Source organism: Protopterus annectens, chromosome 9.part0, assembly GCF_019279795.1.
Source record: "Protopterus annectens isolate FY-2018-M chromosome 9.part0, PAN1.0, whole genome shotgun sequence".
In the NCBI taxonomy this organism is placed as follows: domain Eukaryota; kingdom Metazoa; phylum Chordata; order Ceratodontiformes; family Protopteridae; genus Protopterus; species Protopterus annectens.
Window position 1 is genome coordinate 914,236,336 of NC_056743.1, and position 14,148 is coordinate 914,250,483.

A 14,148-nucleotide genomic window follows, 5' to 3' on the forward strand; every position below is an offset into this window, starting at 1 on the left:
CCTCACAAAACTGGACCAACAGGCAGCTCAATGCTTCCCACTCCCACTGGTAAGCAAGGGAACTTCCTCTCTTCCAAATTAGGCAAAGAATCAGTAACAGGAACTACAAACAAAGTCCAGGGATCAGCAACTCTGAAACTGGACTACTCTAGCTCAGTAAGGCGGGAAAACAAGAATATTTTTTTTTTTTTTTTTTTTTCAGAAAACAATGAGAAACAGAACAGTAGACACTATAACTGCTATAAATCGGCTATCACAGCCTACAGAAACAATTTGCAACAATTACAGATTTAAAAGTAACAAATTGAGATTTTCAAGTGCAATAACAAGATGTATGCAAAAAAACAGTTACAATATATCAGCAAAGCAGGCGAAATACAGTCGCTAGGTAATTAGAAGTGGGAAAGCCACAAAAATATACTTAAATCAGGTAAAGTCGCTTTTTTAGCTCTCTGAAGCTTGGATTACTCTGCTGGCCACCACGAGGATCTGTGCTGAGTAGGTACAAGCTGGAAAACGCGTTTAGTGTGTTTTATATCAGGGGGCTGAAAGAAGCTAGGAACTGGCCCAAAACGACCAATAGACTACAAGTTATTGGCTGAAACCTCACAAAACTGGACCAACAGGCAGCTCAATGCTTCCCACTCCCACTGGTAAGCAAGGGAACTTCCTCTCTTCCAAATTAGGCAAAGAATCAGTAACAGGAACTACAAACAAAGTCCAGGGATCAGCAACTCTGAAACTGGACTACTCTAGCTCAGTAAGGCGGGAAAACAAGAGATATTTTTTTTTTTTTTTTTTTTTTTCAGAAAACAATGAGAAACAGAACAGTAGACACTATAAATGCTATAAATCGGCTATCACAGCCTACAGAAACAATTTGCAACAATTACAGATTTAAAAGTAACAAATTGAGATTTTCAAGTGCAATAACAAGATATATGCAAAAAACAATTACAATATATCAGCAAAGCAGGCGAAATACAGTCGCTAGGTAATTAGAAGTGGGAAAGCCACAAAAATATACTTAAATCAGGTAAAGTCGCTTTTTTAGCTCTCTGAAGCTTGGATTACTCTGCTGGCCACCACGAGGATCTGTGCTGAGTAGGTACAAGCTGGAAAACGCGCATTTAGCGTGTTTTATATCAGGGGGCTGAAAGAAGCTAGGAACTGGCCCAAAATGACCAATAGACTACAAGTTACTGGCTGAAACCTCACAAAACTGGACCAACAGGCAGCTCAATGCTTCCCACTCCCACTGGTAAGCAAGGGAACTTCCTCTCTTCCAAATTAGGCAAAGAATCAGTAACAGGAACTACAAACAAAGTCCAGGGATCAGCAACTCTGAAACAGGACTACTCTAGCTCAGTAAGGCGGGAAAACAAGAGATATTTTTTTTTTTTTTTTTTCAGAAAACAATGAGAAACAGAACAGTAGACACTATAAATGCTATAAATCGGCTATCACAGCCTACAGAAACAATTTGCAACAATTACAGATTTAAAAGTAACAAATTGAGATTTTCAAGTGCAATAACAAGATATATGCAAAAAAACAGTTACAATATATCAGCAAAGCTCTGAGAGTGTTGATGGAGAAGTACAGAGAATGTCAGGAGGAGTTGCATTGTGTTTTTGTAGACTTGGAGAAAGCATATGACAGGGTGCCTAGAGAGGAGTTGTGGTATTGTATGAGGAAGTCAGGAGTGTCAGAGAAATATGTAAGAGTGGTACAGGATATGTACGAGGGTAGTGTGACAGCAGTGAGGTCTGCGGTGGGAGTGTCAAATGCGGCGTTTAAGGTGGAGGTGGGGTTACATCAAAGATCAGCTGTGAGCCCTTTCTTATTTGCAATGGTGATGGACAGGTTGACAGACGAGATCAAACAGGAGTCCCCGTGGACTATGATGCTTGCAGATGACATTGTGATCTGTAGTGAGAGTAGGGAACAGGTGGAGGAGACCCTGGAGAGATGGAGATATGCTCTAGAGAGAAGAGGAATGAAGGTCAGCAGGACTAAGACAGAATATATGTGTGTGAATGAGAGGGAGGATAGAGGAATGGTGAGGATGCAAGGAGTAGAGGTGGCGAAGGTGGATTAGTTTAAATACTTGGGGTCAATAGTTCAGAGTAACGGTGAGTGTGGAAGAGAGGTGAAAAAGAGAGTACAGGCAGGATGGAGTGGGTGGAGAAGAGTGTCAGGAGTGATTTGTGACAGACAAGTACCTGTAAGAGTGAAAGGGAAGGTCTACAAAAGGGTAATGAGACCAGCTATGTTATATGGGTTGGAGACAGTGGCATTGACAAAAAGGCAGGAGTTGGAGCTGGATGTGGCAGAGTTAAAGATGTTAAGATTTGCACTGGGTGTGACGATGTTGGACAGGATTAGGAATAAGTATATTAGAGGGTCAGCCCAGGTTGGAAGGTTTGGAGACAAAGCCAGAGAGGCAGGATTACATTGGTTTGGACATGTGCTGAGGAGGGATGCTGAGTATATTGGGAAAAAGATGCTAAGGATGAATCTACCAGGTAACAGGAAAAGAGGAAGGCCTAAGATAAGGTTTATGGATGTGGTAAGAGAGGACATGGAGGTGGTTGGTGTGACAGAGCAGGATGCAGAGGACAGGAAGAAATGGAAACGGGTGATCCACTGTGGTGCCCCCTAACGGGAACAGCCGAAAGAAGATGATGATGATGATGTACAGTGCTTTCTGGACTACCAGCCAATCATTTTGATTTCTGGATAGTCCAGAAAGAAATGGATAGGTGGTGACACTACTATCACATCCATCTAGAATGCCTCATCCAACATTCAAGCTCTCAAGATGACCACATGGTTACTCCACTTTCTATGATGACTAGTCAATCCAGGCAGTCTTCCCAAGTGATTCATATTCTCACTTCATCCCAGAGACTATCCATCAGAAAAGTTTATGAGTAAATGGAAACAATGGATCTGAAGTAGGATGTTCATTTGTCAGCAACCTGTGGGTTACGGGTCCGATATCGGATCCGAGCCGGCAACTTGTTTCAAGCTAATGGATCCGAGCTCCTAGCTCCTCCCTTCACCCATAATCCCCTGCTAACCCTCCATGACCTCAGATCTAGTTTGCCGTGCTTGTGATGGCTGGATCCTTGTTGAGCTCGTCAGATAAGTGAAGAAAAAGTTACCTTTTTCTAAGTACTTTTCGTCAGGAATTTCTTTTTTAGTTTAAATTAATACTTTTAAAGTGTGTCTGAGTTAGGTTCCTTTTTTTTTTTTTTGATTAGTACCCTCCCTTCACTGGTCGCTAATGTGTGAGTGTTTGTTGCGTGTCTTTTGGGGCCTGTGTGTGTGTGTAGTTGTTTTTCTTTTTTAGTTTAAAGAAAAAAAAAAAGGGAATGGCTGAGGCCCCAAAAGCCATATTTTCTAAATGTACCGAGTGTGGCCATAAGCTCTCCTAGGCTGATGGCCACACTCGGTGTGTTCGGTGCCTTGGGGTTGAACACCTCACCTCGGGCTGTACTATCTGTGCAGCGTTCAACCCCAGGGCACTGAAAGAACGGAGGTTGAAGCTGGTCCCGGCGGGACTTTTACCCCCGGATTCAGCTTCGGCCACCGCTACCTCTGCTACTCCCGTGGCTCCACCACAGCCTGTGGTGGCTGCCACTCCTGCCCCCCTGCCTCCGACTGGGACTCAAACTCCCGCTAAAGTGTCGGAGGACAGGGAGGCCAGGAGGGAGAAACGGAGGGAGAAGCACCACAAGCGGCGGGCCGAGACCTCCATTTCGGCCCCGCCAGCTAAGCGGGCTTCTCCCTCCACTGCTTCTAGGTCTCCTCCTCCTCGGCTCCGATCCCCTTCTTTCTCCCCGGGGCCCGAGGAGGAGGAGACCCAATCTCCATCAAGGTCATCGAGGCGGCATTCCAGGCCTGCCTCGGTGGCCTTCTCGAGATCTACCTTCAGTTTATCAGATGCAGACTTGGACCGGGTGATGCGAAGATTCATCCAGGTCCAGCTGCAGATGGGAGTGCTCTTGCCTCCCCCCCCCCCTCAGGGGGGGAGCTCGACACCTTTTTTCCACCCAATTGCTCCTTCTCCGACCCGCTACCCGGGTTCGGAGCGCTCGGAGCCGAGCAGCCTTGGAGCCGGGGGTGGGTCGGCGCCGACAGTACTTGGTACTTTGGATCCGACCCTGCCCTCGAGCCTGTCGGATCCGACCTTTCGGAGCCGTGGTCCGAGCTTCGGATCCGGGGGATTCAGTGTGCCTTTGGCTCCATCCAGGTCGGAGCACACTTGTCCCTCGGATCCGACGGTCTCGGCGCCGGCTCCGATCCCTTCATCGGATCCGAGTGGGAGCTGACTTTCGGATCCATTGGAGAATGGCTCTCTCTCGGCATTCGATGTGGAGAGGGCTCTGTTGAGAGCATCCGGACCCCCGGTCCTTTCATCGACTCCTCCCTGCACTCCCTCTCTGCTGGGCCAGGCTTCCATCACCCGGCCAAAGGGACACCCTGCTTCGATGTCACAGATAGTTCCATTGGAACAAGATGTTGCTGGCGAGGCCTCCTCGGACAGTCCCCCCGAGGAAGCTCCCCGCAAGCATAAGTGCAAAAGGAGGCACGTGGACTCCCCTGAGTCCTTAACTGAGGACACGGACTTGGAGGAAGGGGAAGGCTCCCCAAGATCGCTTCTGAGGATGTCTCCTTTGGAGACATCATGGAGATGCTGAGAATCAGAGGTGGGTGGTCTGCCCCTAAGTCTTCCTCTGACGAGTCCGTGTTTCTGGAGGCATTTGAGGCAGGCCCATCTACCTCCTGGGTGTCCCCTCCAGCCGACTCCCTGGTGGACCTCATTACCACCAGGGCGTAGAAGGATCCGGACACCGTGGAGCCAATACCAAAGCGACCGGATAGGATTCTTAGCCCCCCCTCAGACCGGTCACATTGGAGTAATGGCCCCCCTGTAGATGCCATGTTGACGGCGGCAGCCACAAAGAGGGAATTGGCTCAGGAGAGTCCCTCAGTCCATCCACCGAGCAAAGAGTCCTGTTTGATGGATCGCTTAGGGAAGCGAGTCTTTAGTTCAGCGACCTTCTCAGTAAGGTCTCTGAACTATATGGCACGTCATCAGGAAGCAGCGGGATATTATCAAAGAATACGCTGCATCCCCCCCTGAGTCCATGTCGGAGGAGGATAAACAATTGTACTCCACCTGAATGGCCACTCTGAGATCTATTTCAAACACCTCTATGCGGCTGTTGTCCCACGCCACAGAGGGAGCCGCTAGGGCTAGCAGAGCAGGCCTAGTCATGAGACGTCAGGCCTAGCTCCATCATTGTGACTTTACGGAGCCCTTTAAAGTGTCCTTTGCGAACGCCTCCTTTGATGGTTCTGCCCTATTTGGCAAAACAGTACACGAGACACTTGTCCAGAGTGAGAAGGACGGGAAGACGTTGTCTGCTTCTCTGCTCCCCAGCGGTCCTTTTCAAGGAACCAAAAGGGTCAGAAGAAGATGTGGTTCCAGAATTTTTGGAATTTGAAAAAGGAAGGGGTGACACTTTACATCTAGTTTACTCCACTTTCTATGATGACTAGTCAATCCAGGCAGTCTTCCCAAGTGATTCATATTCTCACTTCATCCCAGAGACTATCCATCAGAAAAGTTTATGAGTAAATGGAAACAATGGATCTGAAGTAGGATGTTCATTTGTCAGCAACCTGTGGGTTACGGGTCCGATATCGGATCCGAGCCGGCAACTTGTTTCAAGCTAATGGATCCGAGCTCCTAGCTCCTCCCTTCACCCATAATCCCCTGCTAACCCTCCATGACCTCAGATCTAGTTTGCCGTGCTTGTGATGGCTGGATCCTTGTTGAGCTCGTCAGATAAGTGAAGAAAAAGTTACCTTTTTCTAAGTACTTTTCGTCAGGAATTTCTTTTTTAGTTTAAATTAATACTTTTAAAGTGTGTCTGAGTTAGGTTCCTTTTTTTTTTTTTTGATTAGTACCCTCCCTTCACTGGTCGCTAATGTGTGAGTGTTTGTTGCGTGTCTTTTGGGGCCTGTGTGTGTGTGTAGTTGTTTTTCTTTTTTAGTTTAAAGAAAAAAAAAAAGGGAATGGCTGAGGCCCCAAAAGCCATATTTTCTAAATGTACCGAGTGTGGCCATAAGCTCTCCTAGGCTGATGGCCACACTGTGTGTTCGGGTGCCTTGGGGTTGAACACCTCACCTCGGGCTGTACTATCTGTGCAGCGTTCAACCCCAGGGCACTGAAAGAACGGAGGTTGAAGCTGGTCAGGCGGGACTTTACCCCGTTCAGCTTGGCCACCGCTACCTCTGCTACTCCCGTGGCTCCACCACAGCCTGTGGTGGCTGCCACTCCTGCCCCCCTGCCTCCGACTGGGACTCAAACTCCCGCTAAAGTGTCGGAGGACAGGGAGGCCAGGAGGAAAGCGGAGGAGAAGCACCACAAGCGGGCCGAGACCTCCATTTCGGCCCCGCCAGCTAAGCGGGCTTCTCCCTCCACTGCTTCTAGGTCTCCTCCTCCTCGGCTCCGATCCCCTTCTTTCTCCCCGGGGCCCGAGGAGGAGGAGACCCAATCTCCATCGAGGTCATCGAGTCGGCATTCCAGGCCCGCCCCGTTGGCCTTCTCCAGATCTACCTTGAGTTTATCAGATGCAGACTTGGACGGGTGATGCGAAGATTCATCCAGGTCCAGCTGCAGATGGAGTGCTCTGCCTCCCCTCAGGGGGAGCTCGACACCTTTTTCCACCCAATTGCTCCTTCTCCGACCCGCTACCGGGTTGGGCCTTCGAGCCGAGCAGCCTTGGAGCCGGGTGGGTCGGCGCCGACAGTACTTGGTACTTTGGATCCGACCCTGCCCTCGAGCCTGTCGGATCCGACCTTTCGGAGCCGTGGTCCGAGCTTCGGATCCGGGGGATTCAGTGTGCCTTTGGCTCCATCCAGGTCGGAGCACACTTGTCCCTCGCATCCGACGGTCTCGGCCGGCTCCGATCCCTTCATCGGATCCAGTGGGAGCTGACTTTCGGATCCATTGGAGAATGGCTCTCTCTCGGCATTCGATGTGGAGAGGGCTCTGTTGAGAGCATCCGGACCCCCGGTCCTTTCATCGACTCCTCCCTGCACTCCCTCTCTGCTGGGCCAGGCTTCCATCACCCGGCCAAAGGGACACCCTGCTTCGATGTCACAGATAGTTCCATTGGAACAAGATGTTGCTGGCGAGGCCTCCTCGGACAGTCCCCCCGAGGAAGCTCCCGCAAGCATAAGTGCAAAAGGAGGCACGTGGACTCCCCTGAGTCCTTAACTGAGGACACGGACTTGGAGGAAGGGGAAGGCTCCCCAAGATCGCCCCCTGAGGATGTCTCCTTTGGAGACATCATGGAGATGCTGAGAATCAGAGGTGGGTGGTCTGCCCCTAAGTCTTCCTCTGACGAGTCCGTGTTTCTGGAGGCATTTGAGGCAGGCCCATCTACCTCCTGGGTGTCCCCTCCAGCCGACTCCCTGGTGGACCTCATTACCACCAGGGCGTAGAAGGATCCGGACACCGTGGAGCCAATACCAAAGCGACCGGATAGGATTCTTAGCCCCCCCTCAGACCGGTCACATTGGAGTAATGGCCCCCCTGTAGATGCCATGTTGACGGCGGCAGCCACAAAGAGGGAATTGGCTCAGGAGAGTCCCTCAGTCCATCCACCGAGCAAAGAGTCCTGTTTGATGGATCGCTTAGGGAAGCGAGTCTTTAGTTCAGCGACCTTCTCAGTAAGGTCTCTGAACTATATGGCACGTCATCAGGAAGCAGCGGGATATTATCAAAGAATACGCTGCATCCCCCCCTGAGTCCATGTCGGAGGAGGATAAACAATTGTACTCCACCTGAATGGCCACTCTGAGATCTATTTCAAACACCTCTATGCGGCTGTTGTCCCACGCCACAGAGGGAGCCGCTAGGGCTAGCAGAGCAGGCCTAGTCATGAGACGTCAGGCCTAGCTCCATCATTGTGACTTTACGGAGCCCTTTAAAGTGTCCTTTGCGAACGCCTCCTTTGATGGTTCTGCCCTATTTGGCAAAACAGTACACGAGACACTTGTCCAGAGTGAGAAGGACGGGAAGACGTTGTCTGCTTCTCTGCTCCCCAGCGGTCCTTTTCAAGGAACCAAAAGGGTCAGAAGAAGATGTGGTTCCAGAAATCACAACATTCCCAACCAGCGTCAGACAACCAGTCCTACCGTGGCAGAGGTGGACAGGGAGGACGTCGCCCTAGGGGCAGAGGGGCTTTGACAAACTTTGGGTCCAGAGAACCTTTCTCTGAGCGGCCCGCGCAGCTGCCCTGAGGGGTTGCCTGGCTGCTCCACTCTGGAGGCAGTCGGGGGGCGTTTTTCGAAACATCTAGCGGCATGGGAGTCCATCACAACAGACCGCTGGGTGCTTCGCATTATATCCAGAGGGTACAAAATACCAATACTACATGTCCCCCAATCCAAGAACCTCCCCGATGTACCACCCGATCAGAGGGAGGCCGCAGCCGCAGAAATACAGCAGCTGCTAAGAAAAAGAGCCATCCAGCCCGTCCCCCAAGACCAGCTCAGATTAGGGTTCTACTCCAGGTTCTTTTTGGTGCCAAAAAAGATGTGGGACCTGAGACCCATCCTAGACCTTTCCCGCTTGAACCTGTCAGTAACCAAGGAAAAATTCCGAATGGTCACTCTTCAATCTACTCTCCCCCTTTTGAGGGAGAACGATTGGATGTGCTCTATAGACCTCAAGGATGCGTATTACCACATCTTAATAGACAAACAATCCAGGAGGTTCCTTCGCTTCCGGCTGGGAGCCAGTCACTACCAGTTCAAGGTCCTTCCCTTTGGCCTCACCACAGCCCCCAGGGTGTTCACCAAAGTGTTAGCAGTGATTGCGGCCCACCTGAGACTCCAGGGAATTCAGGTCTTTCCGTACCTGGACGACTGGCTCCTGACCGCACCAACAAGGTATCTACTTTGCTCGGCCAGAGACTTCTTTCTCCATCTAGCCCCACAACTAGGCATTACTATCAATGTCGGCAAATCTCTACTGGCTCCAACACAGATCATAGAATTCATAGGTGCCAGAATAGACACCAGAGATTTGCGAGCCTTCCTAACTGCCAAGAGAATCAGAAACCTACAACTTCATGTGCGGGCTATCCTTCATTCAGGGGCTTCACCAGCGGAATTGATCCTGAGGGCACTAGGCCCCATGGCGGCAGCGATTACACTCCTTCCATGCGTCCGTTTGAACATGCGAGTCCTGCAATGGACTCTGTTAGTGCAATGGTCCTTCCTATCCCTTTCTCTCCACCATCCCATTGCTGTCAGCAAGGCTTGCAAAAGGGCACTACTATGGTGGCTCCAAGCATCGAACTTCCATATGGGCCGTCCCTTCTGCACCTCTCCCCCTATCGTCACGGTGACCACGGACGCTTCCCGCCTCGGGTGGGGGGGGCATTATTCAGGCAGGACAGTCCAAGGCACGTGGAACGATACAGAGACCTACCTGCATATCAACGTTCTGGAGATGAGAGCGGTGCTGTTGGCGTTGCAAGCACTTCAGAGCTTCCTCCCCGCAGGAACAATTGCAATTCACTTGGACAACATGTCAGTGGTCTGGTATATCAACAAACAGGGGGGAACCAGATCTTATCCTCTTTGCCGTGAAGCCATGAGAGTGTGGGAATGGGTGATCTCCACCAACCGCTTTCTGATTGCAATGCACATTCTGGGGAGGACCAACATCCTAGCGGACAAGCTCAGTCACACCCTTCTTACCCCTTACGAGTGGTCTCTCAATCCTCTAGTAGAGAAGCAGATATTCGCAACATGGGGGCAACCCTGCTGCGATCTTTTTGCATCTTCATCAAACACCAAATGCGACAATTTCTACGCTCTAATCCCCCCACCAGGAGAATCTCCAAGAGATGCTCTGGTGCATGCTTGGCCACCCAGTCTACTCTATGCCTATCCTCCTCTTCCAATGATGATACAACTCTTACAGAAAGCCTCGAGGTTGGGGAGCAAGATGATTCTCATTGCCCCATTCTGGCCTCGACAAATTTGGTTCCCTTACCTATGGTCTCACCTTGTGAATCACCCTTGGATTCTAGATCCCATTCCGGATCTCATCTCCCATCCGTTGGACTTGCCAACTCCAAACCTGGACAATCTGAAACTGACAGCTTGGTTGCTCCAGTTCCACTCCTAGTTAGGACTCCCAGTATCTCTTCACCAGTCAAAGCCATCCTCGTGGCAGTGCATAAGCCCTCCACCAGGAAAGTGTATCACAGTAAATGGAAACGTTTTTCCATCTGGGCAGAGTGCCGCGATCTAGATCTCTTTACGGCTCCTCTTCCATCCATTTTAGACTTCCTAACTGAACTCTTTCAGGAAGGCGCTAGTTGTTCAACTGTCAAAGTGCAATTGGCAGCCATTTCTCATTATCATGTGGGACATGATACAGGGCCCTTGATGTCAGCCAAATTGTGTAAAACCTTTCTCAAGGGTACCTTTTTACTTAGACCCCCTGTAAAAGAAGCCGTACCCCCATGGGATCTTACTTTAGTTCTTCAAGCCTTGACTGCTCCACCCTTTGAACCCGCTGCTTCAGTGGATCTCAAATTCTTGTCAACAGCATTCCTTGTAGCCATTACTTCAGCGAAAAGAGTGTCGGAACTTCAGGCTCTTTCTGTGAAGCCTCCATATCTGATTTTTCACCCTGATAGAGTGTACCTCAGGATCAATCCCTCCTTTCTTCCCAAGATAGCATCAGAAACCAACATAAACCAATCCATAAATTTACCGGTTTTCTTCCCTAAATATCAAAATAAGGGTGAATACAAGCTGCACTCACTGGATGTTCATAGGCAGCTTCATTTTTATACTCATAGGACAGCTGGCCATAGACAATCTGACCAGCTGTTCGTTTCCTTTGCCAAATTTAACTTGGGGAAAGCTATCTCTAAAGTATCTTTATCTCGCTGGATTTCCCAATGTATCCTACTGGCTTATCAAGCCTCGGGTAGACCCGCACCAGAAGGAGTTTGTGCTCATTCCACCCGCTCCATTTCTACTTCTGCGGCTTTCAAGTCTAGAGTTCCTTTGGATGATATTTGTTCTTCAGCCACTTGGGCTTCATCTCATACCTTTATCAACCACTACAAGCTAGACCTGCTTTCTAGAGGGAGAGCATCCTTTGGCTCTGCGGTGCTTCGTAATATCCTTCCATGATGGCCACCCAGGGTACAGGTAGCTGGGGACTCTGTCCCACAGGTTGCTGACAAATGAACATCCTACTTCAGATTTAGAAGTTATGTACTCACCATAACGTTCCATCTGAGTAGGTAGTTCATTTGTCTGCAACCATCCCCCCCTCCTTCCCCCTGACCTTCTTCAGATCTATAGTTGTTAGATATCCTTTGTTGGATATATATTGAGAGGCAAACTCGATCTGAGGTCATGGAGGGTTAGCAGGAGATTATGGGTGAAGGGAGGAGCTAGGAGCTCGGATCCATTAGCTTGAAACAAGTTGCCGGCTCGGATCCGATATCGGATCCGTAACCCACAGGTTGCAGACAAATGAACTACCTACTCAGATGGAACGTTATGGTGAGTACATAACTTCTAAATTCCGGCATGTAGCTCGCAAGACATTTCCCTGCGAGCTACATCGCCGAAACCAAACGGCTGCAGCAGCACTTTGCCGTAGTGCAATTTGGCTGAAAAGCATAGCCGCTGCAGCTGTAATCTATGAACGGGCAGATACAGCCATACGGGGTTGGAAGGGTGGACTAATGTTTAAGGTGTTTGCCTTATAAACACAAGGTGCAGGGTTTGAGTCTCACAAGGGATAATTGGCTAGGCTTAAAAATGGCTCGCAAGTGCAGTTAGCCTAGTACTAATCTATGAACCTATGAACCTACGGGATGTGTAACGCATTCCTTCTTCTCATTCAAGGAATGCATTTATTTAATTATTTATTTATTTTGTTGTCGGTCTGACAACAAAATAAATAAATAATTAAATAAATGCATTCATGAATGAAAGAAAATCGTCACATCCATCTGTACTGCCCATTCATAGATTACAGCTGCAGCGGCTATGCTTTTCAGCCAAATTGCACTACGGCAAAGTGCTGCTGCAGCCGTTTGGTTTCGGCGATGTAGCTTGCAGGGAAATGTCTTGCAAGCTACACGCCGGAATCTGGAAACAATTCTCTATTTGGGCCTCACAGAGAAATCTGGATTCTTTTTCAGCCCTTATTCCAGCAGTATTGGATTTCCTAGCTTTCATTTTTCACGAAGGAGCTAGTTACTCCACCATTACAATTTAGTTAGTGACATTTCAAATTTTCATGTGGGACAGAACCATGCTACCTTGGCTTCTCTGAAATTATCTAAAGCTTTTCTGAGGGGCACCTTCCTTGTCACACACCATCTTAAGGATCCTTCTGCCCCCATGGAATGTGACTATTTTAGTCCAAACCTTAATTCAGCCACCTTTTGAACCCACTACTTAGGTGACACTGTTTCTAGTTGCTATCCATTCAGCTTGAAGTGTGTCAGTACTCCAAGCTCTGTCTTGCAAACCTCTGTACATTGTCTTTTACAATGACTGGGTAACGTTACACACTAATCCTTCCTTTCTTCCTAAAGTGGCTATGGAGACCTTTCGTAATCAAAGCATTAATTTGCCAGTTCTTTCCATAATTTTAAAATAAAGCAGAGTAGCTCCATTTGTTGGATGTACATAGACAGTTGCATTTCTATCTTCACCTAACCAAAACCTTCAGGAAGACAGATTAGCTTTTTGTCTCCTTTTCTAAAATTAAAATGGGTAAAGGTGTTTCAAATGTATTTCTAGCTAGATGGCTGACTTAATGTATCTCTTGTGTAAATAAAGATAAATATTTGTCATTACCTAAGCCACCAAAGTTTTATTCAACTAGATGCATTTCTTCTTCCAAGGCCTCCTTTTCTAGGGCCTCAGTTGATGACATCTGTACTGCTGCCACATGGTCAAATGTTCACACTTGCATCACTTATTATATATTAGATTTGTCAACAAGAATAGGATGGCATTTTGTTCCATGGTCCCCCAAAATATCCTTCCATGAGACTAGTGTATAGGCTAGGTTGCTGGGGACTCTGTCCCATCTGTTGAGGAGTGAAAAGAAACGACATCAGATACAAAAGTTATGTCCTTATCATAACGATTGTTGTACATTGTCTGTTTCTGTTCTTCTTCAATTTCCCTCCATCCTTCCCACTTCCATTTTATGGAAGTCCTTACATTATGGTCTTCTGGTATGACACTATGGTTTGCTTTCTGAGCCATGTCTAATTCTGTTTTCAGCTCCAGAGCAGATGCACTTCTATTCCCTAGTTTTCTAAGCTTCATATGTATTACTATCACTATTACAGTTTTGATGTTATGGGGTCACAGGCAAACTTGAAATGAGGTAATGCTGCTAGGAGGGGATTATGGGTAAGGGGAGGAGTCTGAGCTGTGGATCCAAAAAATCTGAAGAGGCCAAAGTCAGATCCAAAGACCCATTCAGTTAGGAAGGACAGAAACAGACAAAACAGAACCATCATTATGGGTAAGTACATAGCATTCATATCAAAGTCTACTCCACTTCCTACCTCAGGGAAGGACTGTTACTCATTAAAGGTCTGCATGTACTAAGCTGATGAGGAACTGCAGAATGATTACCCAAACAAAAAGTAGAAATTTGGCCTAGTTAATCTAATGCAACAGAAGGTTAAGTGAATCTAATACACATCCAGAAATTAATAGTGTGAGGTAAGGTAATCAGCAGCTTTTGACGATGGCTGGCCAAAGGGCAGACTGAAGAAGTCTTCTTCAATTAAATGGTGACAGTAACAACTCCTGAAGATAAAACTGTATGCAAAACAAAAGAAGGATTCAAAAAACGTAAGGCATATGCAAGAGAATCAGAAAAAGGAAAGACAGCTGCATATGGGAGATTTTCACAGAATTACTTGACAGCTATGCAGCCATTTAGAGTTAACTCTTTACTGTATGTTCAGTTACTTGTGTAGTCAGTAAACATTGCAAGAAAGCAATTGACCTCAAATACTTGGATTTTATAGTGTCACTATTTGT

The 14,148-nt window shown here is 48.0% G+C and overlaps 1 protein-coding gene across 2 annotated transcripts in view; it reads right to left on the reverse strand.

Annotated features, from left to right (window-relative positions):
* The window catches only part of STAT6 (signal transducer and activator of transcription 6), a 2,965,055-nt gene that overhangs the window by 154,803 nt on the left and 2,796,104 nt on the right, over window positions 1-14,148 (reverse strand). The gene's annotated exons all lie outside the window — the stretch shown is intronic.